The 12,207-nt window shown below is 44.1% G+C and overlaps 1 long non-coding RNA gene across 1 annotated transcript in view; it reads right to left on the minus strand.

Annotated features, from left to right (window-relative positions):
• Window positions 1–12,207, minus strand: part of LOC142591231 (uncharacterized) — a 53,451-nt gene that overhangs the window by 33,934 nt on the left and 7,310 nt on the right. The window contains exon 2 of the long non-coding RNA XR_012830402.1: window positions 6,954–7,046. This is a non-coding gene — a long non-coding RNA (uncharacterized LOC142591231). The remainder of the gene's footprint in view (window positions 1–6,953; window positions 7,047–12,207) is intronic.

The following is a 12,207-nucleotide window of genomic DNA, read 5'->3' on the forward strand; positions in this document are numbered from 1 at the left end:
CGCCAGAGGAGCAGCGTGAACTCGAGCGGCTTTATAGACTAGGAAAACTGCCTTAAAATATTTAGACTTGAGGGGAAGCTTCGTTAACAAACTATAACACGGCAATCAGCACTCGTATACGACGAGAGAAATTATTGAGACGTGGGAAATCCCCTTGAAATAAATCTGGTTTGCGAGACAAATGCTTGTATGTATTGAATCTCTTAAAAGATGAGGGGTGAAATATGCGCTCACCGAGAGGGCATCTTCAGCACGAGACCACCGCGAGGCACCTTACTGAGATGTAGAGAGCTTCGCGGCCGGAACGAAATCTCCCCTCTCCGCCGGCCCAGGGTGGAAAACGCGCTTTCCGATCGCTCAAGGTTGCGCGGATATTGTATAGCTCTAGCGTCTAGGAAAAAGCTTAAACAGGTGCGGGGGCGGCACGCATGGCGTGGGAAGCTAGCCGCCGGAATAGCTATCTCAAGTACTGCTGCTGGCGAGGGCGAAATACCTTCGTGTAATTATAATAACCCTAATAGGACTTCTTTCAAAGAAAAAAAAAGAGAAGAAAAAGAAAAGGGAAACGGCTCAGAAGGCTATACTACGAGAGCTATGACTGATACTTTTCTATATATAAGTATTCATCTCATCTATGGGATCGCATGCGCGCGCTGTTGGTTTTAAAGCGCAACCGTGGTAGGGAAACGGAAGGCGATATAAGCATGCGTGTCCATGATACGCACTCGACAAACTGCGCTAGCCAGGTGAAGTGCAAGCGAAAGAGCAGGTCAGTGACCTAACGGCCGGTCTTTTCCGGCCGTAAGCTACAGATTTGCAGCGCTCATTTGTGAGGTAATTAGTTTATACTGATAATTAGTCTTTCTTTCCTAGGGGATCGGCTTCTTGCGGTAGGCAGAATTTTTATTTGAGCACGTGGTTGCAAGTGGTTTTTTTCTAGATTTTGTGGTAGAGATAATAGAGGTGCTGCTAAGATCGTCAAGCAACTGAAGGTTAAAGGCAAGGCGTGTGAGGCATCGGTGAATTGGAAGGAAAAAGGTTCAAGTCTGTAGAGGAGGCCGAAGGCGCGGATATTATGTGCAAATTCTGCGTAGTAGGTGCACGCCTGGACAGGGCTGACGAAGCGAACACCAGCCTAGCGTTACGTATAGATGCTCTAGAAAATGAGCTATAGGTAGAGAGGGCAGAGAAGCGCAAACTCCAAGAGCAGCTTAGTCAATTGTTGGAAGAAAAAAAATGGCTGACACCACCATGCAAAGTCACATTGGCGGACTCTCCAGCGCCAGCCACGGGGATAGGGCGTGCACTGGCATGGACAGCGATAGGAAAGGAGGTCAGGCAATTTCAGACAGGAATAGCTACGCACACGTAGCAATTAGGAAGTCAGGAGGCGATGGAGAGGAGGGGACGAAGCTAACCCCAAGGAATGAGGTCACATTCAATGATAAGAGGCAGCATAATCTGGAAGTTAGGAGGGAACAAGGGAATGCACTAGTGCTTATCGGTGGTGACTCAAATATGGGTAGGTGCAAAAGAACTATAATGGAGCGTGTAAAGGGTGATAAGCGGGTAGCAGTCGGGGCGTTCTCAGACAGGACAGTCGACGCAGTACTGAGAGACACAAAAAGCGAACTGTGTAAGAATATTTCAGAGCGCAATTTGGTACTGGTAGCGGCGGGGCTAAATGATGTCCTGAATGGTGAAGCCGCAAAAGTAGTGGAAAGACTAGCGGAGGAAACTGGCGATTTAAGGGTGATAGCACAGCAAGTCCAGATCGTGGTATGCACAGTGCCGGAGCTGCAAGGACGGAACGGTGAAATTACCAAGGACGTTGTGGCTGTTAATTGGGAGATAAGAAAACTAAGCCAGGTGAAAGGCTTTGAAGTGGCAGACATGAACAGAGAAGTGCATAGAGTAGGATTTGGCGGAAGCTTTGCACGAGATGGCATCCACTTTTATGGAAGGCTAGAAGCCGACGTCGGCTGGCGCCTGGCAGGCCGGGCAGTAGCTTTTTTATGGGGTCCACTGCGGTTGAGGGTGTAGGGGTAGGTAGAAACAATGTAGAAAGTGCAACAATAGAGGTTGACGCCAATAAAATTGTGATTAAGAGGTCCAGCAAGAAAACTGAAAAAAAGAAATTTAGCACCAGGATTAGGTACATAAACATGCAAGGCGGTAGAAAGAAAGGGAAGTGGTTAGAAATAGAAAAGAAGTTAAAGGACGAATAAGTAGGTGTATACGCGCTATGCGAAACACATCTCAGGAATCTAGAAGACTCTCCGTTGATTGAGGGCTACCTCTCGGAAAGGAGCAACAGAACAAAAGAGAGGAAGGGAGGAGGAGTAGGTATGCTGATACATCAAGGAACAAATTGGCAAATAATAAAGTCAACTTGCAAAGAACGTATCTGGGTATCAGGCACAATTGCCCGTAAAAAGCCATGGCTAGGCTTAGTTTATTTAGGGGTAGGGGGCAAATACAGGCAAGGGAACAAGGATCTAGGGAAGTGTTTCAATGACGATCTTAAGCAGTTTGGAGAAGGTGCCGATATTATTCTGCTGGGTGACATAATTGGCCACATCGATGATTGGGATGAATGCACAGATTGTAACGGGAAGTTGATGCTAGACTTCTATGAGCGACACAACCTAGTTATAGTAAATGGAGAAACTAAGTGTGAGGGTCAAATCACGCGGGAGTCCCGTAACTTGCAGACGACCATTGACTACGGCTTAATGTCCCAGGGGATGTATAGCAAGCTCGCAATAATGGAAATGGATGAAGAGGGGAAGTACAGCCTCGAAAGTGATCATAAGCCTATTAGTCTACAGCTGGGAGCCCTGCTCAAAAGAGAAATGCGGGGAAGTCAAAAGGAGTACGCAAAATTAAATGACGAACAAATAGCGCAAATAGCGGCCGGAATAGAGGAAGCAATAGAGAAACATCCCATTTAAAAGCGGGATTATAATCAGAACTATTCATTGGTAGAAAAATAAAAGAACTAAAAGGAGTAAACCGCTGGAGAGGAAAGAGGAAGCCACAAAGTTGGTGGAATAAGGAAATTAGGGAGGCCATTGAACAACGACGGTTGGCATCACGGGAACACAGAGAAGCAAAGAGGGCGCAGTTATCTGAAGAGGAAATAGGCCAAGAATGGGAATCTTATGTACAAAAGAAACAAGTGCAGGTCTTCGTCCAAGCTAAATAAAGCACGCCTCTGATCGCTGGCTGGCTGAAGTTCGCGATGCAACTAAAGTGGGGTCAAGAATATTCTGGAACCATATAAGCTGGCTAGGTAAAGTGAATCACAGAAAGCAGGAACAGATTCACGATGCAAAGGGAAATTGTTTAGAGAATGAGATGACGTTGTGAACTACATTCCTTGAGTTATAGCTGAGTCATTTAGGAAATTCTATAGGGTAATCGCCCCAAATGAGGGAGCCACACAGGATAGCACAATAGAAAACAGCTTAGAACTGACCAATCTTAACTGAAAAAAGGCGGAAGCAAATGTTTCAAAATGCACGTCTGCAGGGATAGACGAAATTCTAATCAAATTAATTAATGAACCTGGCCCAAGAAGCAAGGAAACGCTGATATAAGCATTGGAGGCAGTCATAACAAATGAGCAAATTCCGCGCAGCTGGAAACAGAGTAAAATGAATTTGATTGATAAAGGGAAAGGCGATAAGACGAACATCAGATCCTTCCGACCAATTACAATAACATCAGTTATATTTAGGCTGGCGATACAGGTTGTGAAATTAAAAATGCAGTCATGGGTAGAAAGTAATACAACACTTGGAGAACTTCAGAACGGGTTTAGAAGTGGTAGGCGCTTAGATGATAGCCTGATTGTGCTTACCCAATGCATAGAAATAGCTAAGGCGGAAAATAGACTTGTGTTTTTAGCCTTTCTGGGCATAAGCGGTGCATACGACGACGTGAGCAGGGAACTCCTGTGGAATATATTAAAAGATGAAGGCATCGGCCATGAGGTAATTGATTTCATACAAGAAATATATCGAGAAAATAACGTTCAAACAACGTGGGAAGGAATTAAGATTACGACAACTGTCGAGATACACAAAAGATTAAGGCAAGGGTGTCCTCTATCACCGCTGGTGTTCTTGCTTTATATGGTAAGTATGGAAAGAAGGCTACAAGGAAGCAATCGAGGGTATAATCTGTCGTACAGATTAGGTGGAAAGGTTGTTGAGCAACGACTACCGGGTTTAAGGTATGCGGTCGATATTGTACTGTTAGCAGATAGCCAGGAAGATTTGCAAACTCTGGTTAATAATCGTGGAGATGAAGCAGCCAGTCAAGGTTTCAGTATTAGCGCAGCTAAGTCCGGTGAGATGTTTTTCAACGATACAACTGATCAGGAGCTTACAATTCAAGGCCATGAAATACCCCGAGGGGCCGAATACAAATATCTCGGGGTATAGATAAACAAAGGGCAGATGCACACGAAAAAGCGCGAACAGTCTCTCATACCAAAAAGGCTAAGAGATACCGGGATAATGAAACATAGGGCATTGCTGGGGTACAACAGGTATGAAGTACTGAGAGGTATTTGGAAAGGAATAATGTTGCTGGGGCTTACTTTCGGGAATGCGGTCCTGTGCTCATCAATCAGTGAGATGTTGGAAGATTAGCACTATGTGCCCCCGGGAAAACCACAAACGAAGCAGTACAAGGGGATATGGGCTAGGCATCGTTCGAAGCAGGGAAGCTCAGAGTAATATCCCATACGCAAAAGGCATGAGCAAATTGGACGATAACAGGTGGGCAGCTAAAGTATTTAAATACCTATACAGAAGGAGCATTGACTCACAATGGCGGAAAAGAACTAGGAAGCTATCCAGTAAGTATGCCAGACACGAGGACGGAGAAATACAGTGCATTAAACGACAGGTTACAAATGCGGAAGGGAAAAATTGGATAAATTCAATGGAAAAGTAGCATAGTGTTAAACTATATCAATACTGGAAACAGCAGATCAGGAAGGGAGCGTATTATGATAACTCAAGAGGCAGTGCCCTACTCTTTGAAGCTAGGTCAGGATGTCATAGAGCGCGCAGCTATAAAAAGATACATGTACTGTGTGTGGTAAATCTGTAGAAACAATAGAACACCTCATACTAAAATCTGATGGTATACATCCCGATGTCGATGCGGGCACAGTCACGCTTCCTGCGGCAATATGGTTTAGAGGTAACAAGAGTCATGTAAATAAATATGCGGTTGAAATTACCATACAGCGATTGGAAGATTGGTGGCTCAAAAGCAGATAGGTGAAATAAGGTTAAAAGTGCAGGAAGAAGTATTTAAAGAAAATGGCGAATTTTAATACCTTACAACACAGTAAAACAAAAATAAAAAGCCGAGCAAGGTGGCAACTTCCATCACCCCGTTTCAAAGGGTACGCCCCTAACTTCCCATCCGTCCATCCTGCTGCCACTGCAGGACCTATGGGTTTCTGTGGCAGCTTCGCTACAATGCGTTCATTACCTTGGTTTAACCTTGCTATCGGACTAATCGACTGGCAGTCGGCTTGCGCCAGCATTGTTGTCAATCTTACTTGTTTTGTGCGCTAGTCGTGTGCGGTTTCCAGACGCAGTTTTTTAATGTATGCGCTGACCTAGTCGCTGTTTTCTGCAGTTGTTTGAGTAAGCTTGTCCTACGTGTTCGTCTGGAACTGACGGCTCGGTGGTTCCCTACACCTCGTTCAGCTATACTTGGAGTGCTTTAAGCCTCGCAAACAAGACATTTAGAGTTGTTTCATCTGCAGCGCTCACCAAAAATACATCAGTTTCAATAATCATGTGCGGTCTTAACGGGATAATTTGTAGGTCCAGCTCGTTCTTCGGGGTGTCAGTGTTTGCAACTCGTGTTGCCGCGATGGAGCTTGTACAATGATGTAGGCTTCATTTTGCTCTGGTATCCCACGAACTTGTTGGCCAAAGTGCGTCGTCACACGTCTCTTTATAGAGGATTGTTGCTTGTTTTTTCCGAATTGCTTGTACGGTCAACGTGTGTTTTTATTATAAGCCTCAATGGTAAGTTTAATTGTTGCTCTCTGTTTTCTCAACATATTTTTGGCATCATATAGGGAAACTATATGATGCCAAAAATAATCAACCGCTTTTTTTGTTGATAAAGAATACAGCTAGCAATTATGTTGACTAAAAAGCCCATTGTCGATTACGATTTCAGGAGTACAGGATTGTAACTTGATGGACATGAAAGGCTCACTTTAGCGGTTTCATTATGATATTCTTTGGTATCCAAATAATCTTGTAATTTGCAAGCCTATCGTTATACACATTAAGCAATGGCCGCTTTTTTGGGTGAAGAGAGAATGCTTACACGGGGGCTGAGGAACGCTGAGGTGCAGATAAACGTCACCAGTAAGTGTCACATCGCGGAAAGTTCATCAACATGGTGCTTCTGCGTGAGCTACATGAGTTTTAGAAATGAACCTACGGACAGAGCACGTCTGCTACTGCACGGTGATTCAAATTGCCGAAGAGAAAATTAGCATTTTTGATGAGTTTCGGGAGTCATTCAAGTAGGCATAGCGTTATCGCAATGTTTTTCAGCCCTAGATAGATGGTCTTGTCTTTCATAAAATCACGTTGGCAAGACTAAGCATTCCGAGCAATCAGAGTCAGGTGATTGCAGTTCGCAGTAGACATTTATGTTTCACAAATAAACATCAACGCTTATTTCTCTTGCAAATAGTGATTTGATGTACCAATTTTTCAAGGCCATATTCTAATGCACTAACATAGCGAATGAACAAACACTCTGGAAAAGCTTAACGAAATCGCACAATTCATGGCACAGAAATGAACTCAAAATAGATTAAAAAGACAATGAATATAAAAAAAAATATTTGAAAGCTCGGCAAGGTCCTTTACATTTTTACAAGCATAGTATCTTACCATCCATTTCTTTTAACATCACAAAGCAGGTGCCGTTAGCGTAAGAAATTCTGTAATATCCGTTCACTGCTTCCTTCAGGTCTTCAACGTTCCCTAGGCAAAAGTAATTCAAGTTTTAATTTTTATTTCAAGAATACATTTGGTAAAGATACCATACAATTGATTGGTCTAAGCACATTGCGCTTGTCGACCAACCAGGCAGTAGATAAAGCATCTAAATGTCTATAACGAAATTGTACCAGAAAGTTACTGTACCAACATCACATGCTGCTTAATATTTTTCCTGATTCAACAGTGTTCTACACGAAATTCAAAATACAAGTGAAATTCCACGTGTAAAGAACAGCATCTTACGAAAGCCGAATTTTCTACAGAGAGATCCATTATGCGTTTCTAAAGTAAATCAAAAATAATAAACAACCAAAAAGAGTGTAAAAAAATGCATTTGATGTCAAGGCAATACAGCACTTGTAAGGACCTTTGTGTTACATTATGTATTGGCCCCTACAGTCACACACCCTTTTCTATTTTCTTTATGCAGTTTACTTTTGGAGGTAATGCCGAACAAGCCATTGTCAATTTGATTAAAAAGACTTGGAAACTATTATTAATATAAGTAAACATCGGATAACAGTTTAGTTAGTGAATGAGTCAGAGGAACTGCCTCTCGTAGTTCTCTTTATATTCGATTTATTCTGTGAAGGCTCCTCTGATCCTTACAACATTAGAAAGTACTGCAAGTAATTGACGGTGACAACGAACCAACAAAAAGGTATCTTCTCTATAATTAGGACCACAATGTAATCTTTCTTGACCACTTTTCTACTAGCAATACTGACAGCATCGCTCGCATTTCAGAAATGCCTAGGGACACAAACGTAACTGGCAAGGATATACGCTCATAGCATCTAAAATAAGGCGCGGTGCGGATTCAAGGCTCGAGTGCCGAAAGCCACGGAACGAAAATCAGCGAGCAAAACGAGAACAAAGTAAAAGCGGGAGCCAACGTCTTGACAAGTGGAATAGCCTTTTTCAAGGCGACATATGCTTTCCTCGGCACAATATCTATAGGTAGGGTTCTTCGAAAGGGGAGATGCGGTAATGCGGGTCGGCGACGCAACGACCGAGGGTGTGTTAGCGGCGACAGTGTATAATTGAAAAGAAAAATGTGCTATTCAATGTCGGTGGAGGAGTGCGAGGTAGCGCCGTGTGTGTGCTAGCCATATGTGTTATCGTGAAAGGAGCCTGAACGACGGGGCGGGGGGGGGGGGGGGGTGGCAGGAGGGGATTACATGCTCCACTTAAGAGGAAGCTTTAGCTCGGGCCCAACTCCGACGCGGCCTATTCAAATACATGTAAAACGCAAAAACGTTTTTATGAGGTAACCCCTGGAGCGATTTTAATGAAATTTGTTGCATTCGAAAGAGAAAGTTTAACTCTAGTGACTGTCGGAAGCGGAATTTCTATTTAGGGCTGGAATTTTCTTAAAACGATTTTCAAATATTTGACCATTTGAAAAAAATAGAAGCACAATTTTTAAATATTGATAGCTCTGTATCAAAACCAGATATCGCGGTTCCGTGAACGGCATCCATTAGATCATTGAAAGCGGACAAATTCGATATGTCATTTTACATCTTACGTGAATTTGTTACGTTGTTTACAAGGGTTCTGCAAAAGCTGTATTTCCATGTTACTAAATTTTTTGATATTCATGTGTAATACATCAATTTTGTCCGCTTTGGATGTACTATTACATGCATTTCACAGAATTGCATTATCGTTTTTCTTTTAGGAGTTACGGAGTTGTAAACTTGACAGTTTGGTTTTTTGAAAATATCGGATTTTCGCTAGTTTTTAATAAAAGATAGATGACCTAACTCGAAAATTCGAAACCAACATTCACTAGACTTTAAGTGTTTCTTTTAAATGCAACAAACCTCGTCAAAATTGGTGCAGTGGTTGCCGAGAAAAACGAATTCTCTTTTTACATGTATTTAGATAGGAGCACCAGAGCTAAAGCTTCCTCTTAAGGTGAGTGAGCAATCGTCTCTATGAAAGGGAGAATGTTCTGTTTCATTATCCTCAATTCTACCTTTCGCTCTTATATACAGCATCAACACGATGCCATGACTTATCAGCCATATATATATACATATATATATATATATATATATATATATATATATATATATATATATATATATATACATATATATATATATATATATATATATATATATATATATATATATATATATATATATATATATATATATATATATATATACATATATATATATATATATATATATATATATATATATATATATATATATATATATATATATATATATATATATGTATATGTATTTGCGAGCAGCCTACTTGGACTAACGAAGAAGGTGACGATCACCCAGACATTTCGCGTATTCAGCCTTCTTCACTACCTCTGTAAATATTTAGTTTAAATTGTTACCTACTTTTTATCTATTTGACGCCCCGTAACACGTTGGTCGAGCTGCTAGGTAATGCTGCAAGGCGACGGAGCTCCAAAGCGGTTGGTGCTGCGGCACGACTACCACGACAGTCCATCCGGAAGCAGCTTCAGCTCCACGAACCACAACTGTATTCTCCCACCCTCGACAGCCTGGTACATTCAAGGGGACCAATGACATCGACTTTGCGCATTGGCTGATGCAATGCGAACCATTGGGTGATCACAATCATGGAGACCTGATAAACGTGCTGGCCAGAGTGGTTTTTTATCTCGGTAGAACGACGAATTTGTGGTTTGAGTGTTACGAGGCTGAACTTGGATGCTGGTAGATAATTAAGTAAAAGCTCCATGACCTGTTCGGTAGGGCCTCTAGTTGAAAACTCACTCCGAAGAAACACCTGTCAACCCGATCCCAAATGTCTACGGAGTCCTACTTGTACATACAGGATTTGCTGGCGTTGTGCCGTAGAGCGGACAGTGACATTCCAGCGACTGACAAAGTTAGTCACGTTCTGAAGGGCATAGCGGACGTGGCATTAAATCTGCTCATGTGCAGAAATTCTGTTATTGTCGATGCCATGATCGAGGTGTGCCGGCGCTTTGAGCAGGCCAAGAGTCGTCTTACTGAATGAGCATTCACCTGGCTTACTGACACCACCGCTACGTCTTCGTGTGAAGAGCGCCCGCCATCTCACCTTTCACCGCCCTTGGCGGAATTGACGAGGATCGTCCACCACGAAACCAATACCATCACTCAAGCTAGCCTCCTTACCAACTGCACCGGCAGCGACTCGAACACGGCACGCGTTTCATTCGTCCAGGCGGTTGTGCGAAACGAACTCGCTAATCTTGGGGTTCACGCCGATTGCACCGTGGTCAGTTCTACGTCCGCTTCTGTGGCTCCGGCATAGTTCCATCGGTATCAATGGTTAGTTCCACAATCTCGAAATCCCCCTGATTTTAGGCCTGATGATGACTAGCCCTTCTGCTTTCACTGCCACTGTGTCGGTCACACTGCTCGTTATATACTGTATCAACCGCTGGTCATTCCCGCGACGTAGTCCATCCGTCGCCCATGCTCACCCCTTTGAGTGCAGACAAATTGAGCCGTTATCTGAGAAGCACCCCTATAGTCCAGACGCTACCACGACATCGCCAAGCCGCTTGCCATCACCTGGAGGTCAACCGTCACGTTCACAACCTTTCTGCTGCGTGTCTTCCTGTTCCCTGCCACCTCGCCGCCGTCCGTCACCGAACAGCCCGCGCTCCCTCAGTCCGGAAACCTAGGCGACGTAGCGCCCGAAGGTAACACTTCATCCACAACTCCGCACCAAAACTCTTTCGTTACTCTGGCGACTCGACGATGTATACTGGGTGTTGACGTTGATGGCGGGGCCATATCTGTGCTTCTCGACACCGGGGCTCATATTTCTGACGTGAGGTCGGGCCTTCGCCATCGCTTAAATGTGGTCACACTTGCTGTCTCGCGCTGTAAGAGTGGCCGATGGTGGAGTTCCTGCAGTCCTTCGAACGCATCATAATGGCCGACCACCCAACTTCTTTTTATTGGCCGTTGTTGAGGAATGTCTCAATGATGTTGCACATGGTATCAACTTTCTAACAATATATTGTGCCCGAATATACTGTGAAATGGGCCTCTTACCGCTCGAATTGCGTCAACTAGCCGAGGCTCTAACCGAACATCCGACCTGCCGCTGCTTTGTTGGCTATGTATGCAAGCTCCCCAAGCCGCGTTGTATATCTCCATGATCTCCAGCCCCGCTGTGGCTGATGTAAATTACGTGCCTTACCTGGTGACAGACGATCTGCTCGCCAAAAATGTAGTTGTGCCTAACACGCTCTTAATGCAACCAGCAATCGCGGCTGCATCCCCATTTTGTACTTTAATGCCTCTCCTCAACTTATTCCGCCAGGTCGCTCGCCGCCATAGTTGCTGTCTAAGACTGCGAAATTTGCCAGTTGGAACCCGCCAGTCCGTCCTACTCATGCTTCATCTGCAACACAACCAGTTCGCCGCGCGATGCCTTTGCCGAAATGATCCCCGCTGACTTTTCTCCTGCTCAAGCTACCGACCTTCACCGCCTGATGGAGTCATACAACATTTTAGACTGCGACGATCGTTCTCTGAGCCAAATAGTTGTTGCCCAGTATCGCATCGACACTGGTGAAGCGAGCCTATTCGCCACCGTCCCTTTCGCGTTTTTTCTAGCCAACTTCGTCTGACCGAACGCGAAGTCGATAAAATGCTCACAAAAGGTTGTATGGAACCTTATTCAAGTCCCTAGGCGTTCCCTATGGTGCTAGGGAAAAAGAACGTTGGCAGCTGGCGCTTTTGCGTTCACTACGAATATTAGAACAACATTACAGGCGTGGAAGTATACCCCCTGCCTCGAATCGATGGCTTCTCAGACTGCCTCCACAGCGCGACGTACTTTTCTTCCATCGATTTGCCCTCTTGTTACTGGCAGATTACCATTGATGCAATGGACTACGAGAAGACTGCGTTCCTCACACCTGGTGTACTTTAGCAGTTCACGGTTATGCAGTTTGGATTGTGCAACGTCCCGGCAGCATTGGAGCAGATGTCGGATTCTCTCCTTAAGGGCTCTAAGTGGTGCACTTTTGTGTGCTATCTAGATGACGTGATTGCCTTTTCGCCTACTTTTGAGAACCACCTGACCCGCCTGTCATCGGTTCTCGACCTGTTTCGCCGCGCAGCCCTTCAACTTGGTT

The sequence above is a fragment of the Dermacentor variabilis genome, chromosome 8 (genome assembly GCF_050947875.1).
Source record: "Dermacentor variabilis isolate Ectoservices chromosome 8, ASM5094787v1, whole genome shotgun sequence".
In the NCBI taxonomy this organism is placed as follows: Eukaryota; Metazoa; Arthropoda; class Arachnida; order Ixodida; family Ixodidae; genus Dermacentor; species Dermacentor variabilis.